Source organism: Uloborus diversus, chromosome 5 (assembly GCF_026930045.1).
Source record: "Uloborus diversus isolate 005 chromosome 5, Udiv.v.3.1, whole genome shotgun sequence".
NCBI classification, from domain to species: Eukaryota; Metazoa; Arthropoda; class Arachnida; order Araneae; family Uloboridae; genus Uloborus; species Uloborus diversus.
Window position 1 is genome coordinate 23,927,833 of NC_072735.1, and position 9,364 is coordinate 23,937,196.

The 9,364-nt window shown below is 33.5% G+C and overlaps 1 protein-coding gene across 1 annotated transcript in view; it reads right to left on the reverse strand.

Moving 5' to 3' along the window:
* Positions 1–4,419, reverse strand: part of LOC129222496 (organic cation transporter protein-like) — an 80,307-nt gene extending 75,888 nt beyond the window's left edge. Inside the window, exon 1 of the mRNA XM_054857009.1 lies at positions 4,316–4,419. The gene's annotated coding sequence lies outside the window, so the exon portion shown is untranslated. The remainder of the gene's footprint in view (positions 1–4,315) is intronic.
* Between the last annotated feature and the right edge of the window lie 4,945 nt (positions 4,420–9,364).

Sequence of the window (9,364 nt, forward strand, 5' to 3'; positions counted from 1 at the left end):
CCTAAACTCTCAACTGTCAAATTGTTCTTTTTTAATGGCTGCCAACAATTTATGGAAAAAATGGTGGCAAATTCAAATCTTGCGTTAATTTTGGGACACCCTTTATAAAACAGCGTGTCTAGGTGCCCCAATATTTCATCACCTTTCATATTTAAAATAAATAAAAGAAAAATAAGGAGTGGTGATCTATGCACACTATCAAAGCTATGTTTATACTGCGGTGTGTGGGAACTTCAGTGATGTTAAAAGGATGAAAGTACATTCACTAAGTCAATGTTTAGAAGTTAATAACATAGCCGAAACAGCATCACGATTCATTTCCAAATATTTTCGTATTGAGAGCGAGAAATTCGTTTTAGCTCTAAAAATGCGTTGCTCCTGAAATATTCGCGTTATAGCCATTTCGCGTAAGTCGAATCGCGTTGTAGCGGAAGTTGACTGTAACGCATCTTGCTTTTAAGTATTAGAATTTCACTTTTCAATAGAAAACTTAAAATTTTCTTTTTCTTACTGTTTTTATTTGTTTCAAAATGTTAAAATTTTCTTTATATACTCTACTCGTCACGCATCAGATGACTTAGAGTAAAATATTATATACTGCAGAGGTTTCCTAACTTTTTCCAATTGCGGAACCTGTTGAAGAATTACAATTTTCTCACGGCACCCAGTTTATCTTATTATATTAGGTGCTAAATGAGGCCACTCTAAGGTTCCCAATCTAATATCTCGTTTATTTATGATTGAAATGGTTCCAGCTTTTGCATATTCATCAGATGACTCATAAGAATTAGGAGAAAAAAAATTAAACCAAGTGAAAAATTTAATTTTCGATTATATAAAATTTGAGTTTTAAAAAATAACATTCAATCTTCACACCCTGCGTCTGTTTTTTGCCATGAAAATTCCATGCTTTAATGCTCATCTCTTTGTAGAGTATAGAAACTGAGAAAGTGTATTATCTGTTGTGCATAACTGAGCAATGCAATAGCCAAAGCGATTGTTTATAAAGACATAAATTGAAGCACCTAAAAGCAAAGGGGTTGTAAGAGCCAAAATTACAAATTTGATGATAACTAGTAAAATTGGAAGATGAAACTATCATCTGTAATAGGTATAGCATATTAAAACCAATTCATTCCAATATTTGGGGATACAAACAAGGGTAGTTAATGTCGAAGGCTTTGTTTCTCAATTATTAACTACAAACCGAACTTAAACTGATATCAACAAGGTGCAGAGGGGGCCATAGGGGCCATGGCCCCTCCCAAAACCTTGAGATTCTAGGAATTTTTTTTTAAGAAAAAAATATTATGGGAAAAGAGCAAAATTTAACGCATGTTTTTTTTACTTTAAAAGAAATTTAGATCTTAATTGAGAGAGAAATTCTCAAACCAGAACTGTAATTTCCAAAATTTTGCTCCATCGTTTACATCATTTCTTGATTCCAACTTTAGACACTTGGACAATCTTTAAATGCTGTTGTCTTCAGAACACACCTATTGCTTACGAGACCAAAGAGAGTCTAAATTTGCATTTTTATGTCTTCAATGTCGAAACTTTACCGGAGGAGAGCCCCCTTTTCCCATGCTTCTCCGCAAATGCCGCAAAAAGTAACCAAAAATTGAATCTTAGAACTTCTATTGGGAAACTTTTTCAACGGAGATTAGCTTTTCAACCCTTTATCCCTTAACTTGTAAAAGCGGCTTAGTTGGACTTTTTTGGAGCTTCAATTATGTATGATTTCCGATAAGACCCCCCCCCCCCCTTCCGGTTGATATCGTGATGAAAGCATTAAAATTAGGTTTTTGGAGGGAGAGGTAACGAATCTTGCATCTGTTTCTCTAATACGTCCAAAAATAGCTTGAAATTGGATTTTTAGAGCCTCAATGACAAAACATTTCCAGGAAGGGGATATTCTAAACACCCCCACTCTCCCTTTAATGTCAGTAAACATTGCCTAAAGATGCATTTTTAGGCTTGACAGCAGAGAAGCTAGAAGAGCACTCAACCCCTCTCCTAATTTCTCAACATTTAACAACAGAATATTTCGGTTTCTAAGCTTCATTTTCAAAAAGTATTTTGGGGTCAACATCCGAACACTGACATTTTTTCTTACATCATCAAAAATAGCCTAAAATACGTTTTTAGGACCCTAATTTCCAAATAGTACTTAGAAATTTCTATTTCGAAACTCTTTCGTGATGGGAGATTCTTTAATCCATTCCCCTCACCTAACGTCTCTAAAGATAGAAGTTTTTAACACTTCATTTGAATAAAAGTTCTGGGGAGTTTGTTCTAAAATTTTTAATGGCTCCTCCCAAAATTATCGGTTAAATCCGCAACTGACAAGGTGTCTGGAAAGACAAACTTATAACTTCTTTTGCTATGTTATTAAAATATTACTCTCGTTGTTGTGGAAATACTTTACTTGAAAGAAGAAAATTGTCCAGAAAAACACTATTATGCATTAGGCTTAATATCAACGAGAACTAATTCGTTGAATCTAAATGAGCTTGTTTAACCTGAAAACTTCCAATGCCTTCCAAAAGTACTAGATTTGCTCTTGTTTTTACAAGCTATGTGTTTTTGCAGCTCTATCATACTATCAATATTATTTGACGAAAAAAAAAATAATATTCGAAATTAGTACATTGACCAGTACATTGTTGGACTTACAGTGGTGGTTTTCAAAAATGACATGTACATAGTTACACACCATTCTAGGCAAAGAGAAAGAGACAAATTGATAGATAGATAAATCAAAAGAAATATCTGAATTTATTAATGCACAGAAACAAATGTGTATTTTGAAATAACGATACTGAATTTGAGGGCTTATGTAACTATACGGTAGGGTTGAACAAGTTGTTTTGTCTATAAATAAATTCTCCGCAGTAAGCATTGCTAATACTTAGAACAGAGTGTCCCCAACTGTGTTCCGCGGACCCCGGGAGTCCGTGAGTCCATGCCAGGAGGTCCGCGGTGCTACCTAGCTAAAACGTTAAATATAATGGAGATTGAATTACGAGTAACGATATTTTAATTCAAATAGGAAGTACATTTATGAGAATACTGAAATCTAATACGCCAAAAATACAACTCATATGAAAAATTAACACAGCAGTTTGTGCTTTTTGACGTTGTTCTTTCTTACTTTAGGTTACCAGTGTTTTGTTCACAAACTTCAAAAGTTTTTTTTTTTTTTTTATTAGTAAACTTACTGTAGAAATTTGGTTATAACATTTTTATTCCTAATTGAATTTGAAATATAATTTTACTTCCATAGCTCAAAATAATAATGTAAGAAATGAAAACCAGACAAGAGCTATGAAAAATATGCAGAACAATGAATGAATAAATTTAAAAGAAAAAAAAAGCGTAAAAATATATTAGAAAGAAATATAGATTTAACTGTGTCAATTTTTTTTCCCGCGCACGCGGGGGGGGGGGGGGGAGGGGGCGCGAAGCTCGTAATTTTTCCGGAGGGGATCCACGGAGGTCTGAAGTTTGGGGACTTCTGAGTTAGAAGCTTCTTTCTAAATGTGAGCTTCCCTGCTCCATTGAAAAATGGGAGAGCACTTCTTTCGGCAAAAACTGTCAAAAATGCACTGTCTTACTGTGTCCCCATCAATGACCCTTGAAAGCAGGGGCTTCCATTTTTTCTTTTTTTTTATTCGCGGTAACCTTGAAGTATTAAAATGTTCTTACGGCATCCTAGTCTATCCTTATGTATATATTGATGTTATGGAAAATTCGCGGCAACCCTTGCCTCTCCATGTGGCATCACAAGATTCCGCGGTATTAAACAGAAAACTTTCCACGTCTAGAAAAACTAGACTGCTATCGCGGCTAGAAAAATTAAATCATATTTTTTTTTTTCAAAAGTTATTTTCGTTCAAATACAATGACCTCTTGCCGTCACAATATCTGTTTTTATTTTCAATGTTATTGCTTATTGTATTATTATTTATATTTTAATTTAGTTTTGTAACTGTACGCAAGCTCAGAAATTCCTCAGAATACCCTCTAACGAGGGTGTAAAAATTCATTGAAAAACACCAACAAAGTATTTGAACAATTAAGGATTCCAGTTGCGCACTTGATCAACGCAAGTATTAGGAGCATACTCCGAACATTTCATCTCGTTGTCAACTCAGTTTAAAATTAGCATTAATTAAAAAGCAAGAGAAAAAATCAGTTTTCTATGACTACTATTTCAAACATAAATGCCGTATATCTTAATTCATTAAAAACATAAACAATAAATATATCACTACTGAAGCATTGAGCAAATTTAGCAACAAATGATTCTTACCTTCGCTGTCTTGTGTCAATCCGGCAAATGGACCTATCTTTATTTGAATGAAGTGAAAGAGCTTCGACTGATAGTACTTCAATGTTTACATCTCTACCCAGCTGATTTCCTGGAACACTGAACTGAGCGTGGGTCGCTGGTCATTTCCCAATAACTTGTGAGCGGAACGACAGATTCATTTTTTTTTTCATTTTTTTTTTCATCCACGTGCTTGGCCTCTTGCAAAACCGGTATTCCAAAAGAGCAATCCCTGACGAAAGTAAGACAATGAGACAGTAAAAGTCTGTTTTGAATTGGGTCAGAAGGTTGGGAACTCCTGAGGGGTGCACACCTGAACTCGCTTTGGAGAAGTATTTACCGACATGATCAGTAGTTTAAGTTTTTCCTTATTAATTATGCGTGAAGAAAAAAATGTCTTTTTCTATTATACGGCTAAAGAATTGTTTCATTTCACAATTAAATGAGCTTACTTTGTCATGTGCCAACATCTATCAAAATATTTGTTTGTTTGTTTGTCTGTGTGTGTGTGTGTGTGTGTGTGTTTTTTTTTTTTTTTTTTTTTTTTGAGCAATCACGATTGCTTATTGTTATCGCTTGACCGTCCTTGGCATTGTGGTTCCTTTTTTAGCTTGGACCAGGCACACCAGCACCACCGCCCACCTGCTTCTGCAGGCGCGGCTCCGAGCACTGCTTCCTGGAATCCGTTTCTCCTGGTCGATGGCGTCCATGTCCTACACACACGCGCGCTCATACACACACATACACACACACACACACACTCTCACACACACTCTCACAAAAATACACACACACACGCTCATACACACAGGTCTACGCACACACACAAGCCTACACATACATGCACCAGTACCTACACATACACACACGCCTGCACACACACACAACTATACACACGTAACCGCCCAGGAGGAGGGGTAGACTTGGGGAGACAGGAGCTGTTTCTAGAAACAATAGCCCCAAATGAGTAGGTCCCTATCGCAACTCGTGATTGCGAAAAACATAATTTGAATTCAAAATTTCAGAATTCAAATTAATTTTGAAAATTCAAAAGGTTTTTTCCTTTTATAATTTTTTTTTTTTTAAATTAGGAGTGGGGGAAAAGAGGGGGAGGGGAATGTTTGTATGTGCGTCTGTGCGCTTTTGGTTTTTCTTTATTTTATTTTATTTATTTTAATTTTTTTTCTGAGAATAAACATTAATGTAACTAACTTTCAATACATTTCAGTAAAATGCATCATTGAGGCAGTGAGAAGCAAAAGGTTGTAAGCGGCAAATTTTAAAAAATGGATATAATCAGTACAGAGATGGAAGGGGAACGTATCCTCTGTCTTGGGGTAAGAAATAGTATAGGTAGTCTTGGTAAATGCTGCTGTACAGCATGATTTTGAAAAAAACATTCAATGAAAGCCAAACTAGGAAGTTATCTTTAAACGCGTTTTACTCAAAACTTGAAAATGTCCACTTACATCCCTTTGCTTCTCACTGCTTCAATTAATGCTTTTTGTGCAAACATTTCTCATTCGTGTGATTTTTTTCTTTCAAAATTGGAGGGTTGTTCTTTTTGTTCAATATCTCTTTGTTCAATATGTGAGAGTGCAAAAATAGGAAAAACTAATGATAGAATCAAGTTACAACAAACAATTTCCCCAACATGAAATTTTGAATAGGTTTAAAAAATTAATTAAATGAAGGAAGACTGCTTTTTATTGCTCACTTTATAATAAATCCTAATTTTAACTAAATATTGATAATATTTTTTCCGTGAGATTTAATTAAGTTTTTAATGGTTATCAAGCAGACAAACAAACAGAATAATAATAATATTAACACAAAAATTATATATATATATATATATATATATATATATATATATATATATATATATATATATATATATATATATATATATTAGGGTGGTCTTTATTTTTGAAGTTGTAGATATGTTACGCGACGCCCCCTCAATTTGTTCCATTATACAAATAAATGATCCTTGCAAAATTTTAAGTCAATCCATGAATATTAACCCGTGCCCCTAGGGCCCCCTTTTTTGAGTTTCGAAGAAAAAATTGCGGATTTTCTCATTTTTATGTGAAAGTTTTCTTTAGTTTCATATTTAAAGTAATTTTGAACGCGAATAGATGTTGCTACTTCCAGACTGACCATTCTCTCACTTTCATTAAGTAAAATTTTACATGTTACAGAGGCTTCTTGTACACCAATGGCCTTGGGTCAGCCATACCGCTATTTTCCGCTCGGTTCAAACCAAGCGGCAGGGGAACATTTCTTTCAACCAATATAGACACAAGGGATTCTAAAGGCCATTAATGAATGGTCTAGGCCATTAGTGAATGATCTTTGACGATAACAAATTACCTCCTTCAGGCTTTGGGGGTGTTGCTTTAAAAAATTTCCTGTGTATGTTATAGGTGTGGCAAAGAGGGTCGCTAGATTTCAGCGCTATAAATATAATACTGGCAATTGTATTTTAATTCGCTGTTCTTTAGTTATAAATATATTTAAATGTTTGTGCAATTATTAACTCATAAAGCATAAATTTTGAAAAATACTCGATTCTCTAACATAAATATATACTGTATTTTCCATACATAAAATATAAATTTAAAAAAGTCCAGATCGGAATAATGTAAAAATTTATACTTTAAATTCATTTTCTTCTATTTTAGTACATATACCTTTATTATCATCAAATTCTTCTTGCAATTCACAAGATTTAGAAACCGAAATGGGTATCTATCCTAACTTGTTGAAACTTTTTTCTATATCTGTTCTACTACAACGAAAAAGAAAGGCTTAACAACTATTGATATCGGCTCGCCTTTCATCACTGTTAGACAAATGCCGTATTAGGGACAAAGATGCTGTTCATTTATTAACAGCCTATGTAGATGCAGTAAATTTAAATCCAAATGACCTAGTGATCAATTGAACATCCCTTAAGAGAGCAAGAGAAAATCTTCGAGAGGTAAAATCAAATTTCATGAATTTAAATTTAGATTTTTTAGTTATTCACTGGGATACAAAAAGCTACATCCAGATGCAACTGAAAAAAAAGCAATAAACTGGCAACAATTTAAATTGACCTTACATGAAGAGAAAGCCCATAAATGCTGTTTTACAGTTAGATGCTGTATGAAGATATGATTTTTCGCAGCAACCCAATTTAGGCTCCTTTAAATAATATAATGTGTCTAAAAAAGCTAGCAGCGTACAAAATGATGACAAACATGCAGCAGAAACAGTGATTGGAAAATTCATAAATCACTTATGGTATTTAGGGGATGAATTAGTAGCTTTGTTCATATTGGATGAAGGAATTAACTTTGAAGATAGGAAAAGACTACTCCAAAAAATGCTTGCTAATAAGGAAGACGTGTCTGATGACCGTATAAAAATTTTCAAATAACAGTAGATGATTTCGAATACTTCCTTAGTAAAGATCTCCCTCTTTATAGAATCAATTACAAGTCAATATAAAACTGTTTGATAAGTTACAAACACCAAAAGATGTTTTCCTATTTGATCCTGATTCGTGGCAAAATGAAGGAAGCTATTTAAAGGGAAGAGGTATCGTTAAAATACTGAAAGTTGTGAATGATGCAACTGAAAGAGGAGCACAATAATAATCGAAGAATTTCACAATCAATTTACCAAATTTGAGTCACAAAAGCAGTTTAGTTTACAGATAGTCCAAGATTCAGAAGAAATTGCACATGATTGAAATACATTGAGAAAAGCGTATGATTAAGGTAAAGTTTATAAAGCACTATTTCATTCTTATTCAATGTAAAATCTTTAGATAATTATGAAGTAATTAAAAAGATTAATTTTAGTGCTACCTCGCTGTAAAAATATTTTGCAAACCTAGGAGAAACGATGTACGGGGTCTAGAGTAAAAACTCGATTTGTGGGAAAATTGTTAAAAGTGTTAAAGCTCAACGCCCTAGGGGCACGTGTTATTATTAACCGATCGAGTTCAAATTTTGCACAGATTACTTTTTATTATAGTGTCACAAAACTAGGGGGCGTCACTTGTTGAATTCCGAAAAAAATATTTTCCCATATAAATAAGGACCGCCCTAATATATATATATATATATATATATATATATATATTTTCATTTTAATCATCTGTATTACTTTAGTTTTTTTTTAAACAAACTTGCTTGCTTCGTTTCCACTTAGAATGAGAAGCCGACGAAGGCAGTTAATTCACTTTCTGACTTTGGTCGGCTACGGATGGAGCAGTAGCATTTCTGTTTTCAAAGATAAACTTTCAACATCGTGAATTATCTTTAAAAAAAATACAAAAGGAGACATACAGCTTCTTCTTCTTCTTCTTTTTTTTTTTTTTTTTTTTTTAGCTCCCAGGGAAAATGTAAAATGCAGGAAATTCATAAACAAGAAACTTACAATCCGAGTAAATTCACATTTTTCTCTCTGTTTTTTTTTTTTAGCTCCCAGGGAAAATGTAAAATGCAGGAAATTCATAAATAAGAAACTTACAATCCGAGTTAAATTCATATTTTTTTTTCGTATTCGTTAAACTAAGAAAAAAACATGAAATGCGGGGAAAACGTAAATTTGGTGAACGTAAAATCGGGGTTTCACTGCGTATATTACTACACTTAAATTAACTTACCCTGTAATGGTCGGCAAAAGTTATTTTAATTTTCCTATTTATCGAACGAAGTTAAAAACTGAATCCAGGCAATCATGCTACGATAGCTTAGTGAAAGTGAACTGACGTCAAAAATGAAATAAAAAAACAAACAGGAAATCCTTGTTAAGTATTGAACTCGAGAATGATCCTCGAACGCTTTTTCTCTCTTGATGAAAAAATGAAACTTTTAAGTGGTTATGGATCATTCAAATCATTGACGTTTATTAATTTCTTTATTCAGGTCACATGGTTGTACCGATAAAAGCCAATAAAAGGAAGAAACTACAATCTGTGTATCAACTGTTGAACAAGGCACATTTTTGTAACGATTACAGCAAACTTTGGAA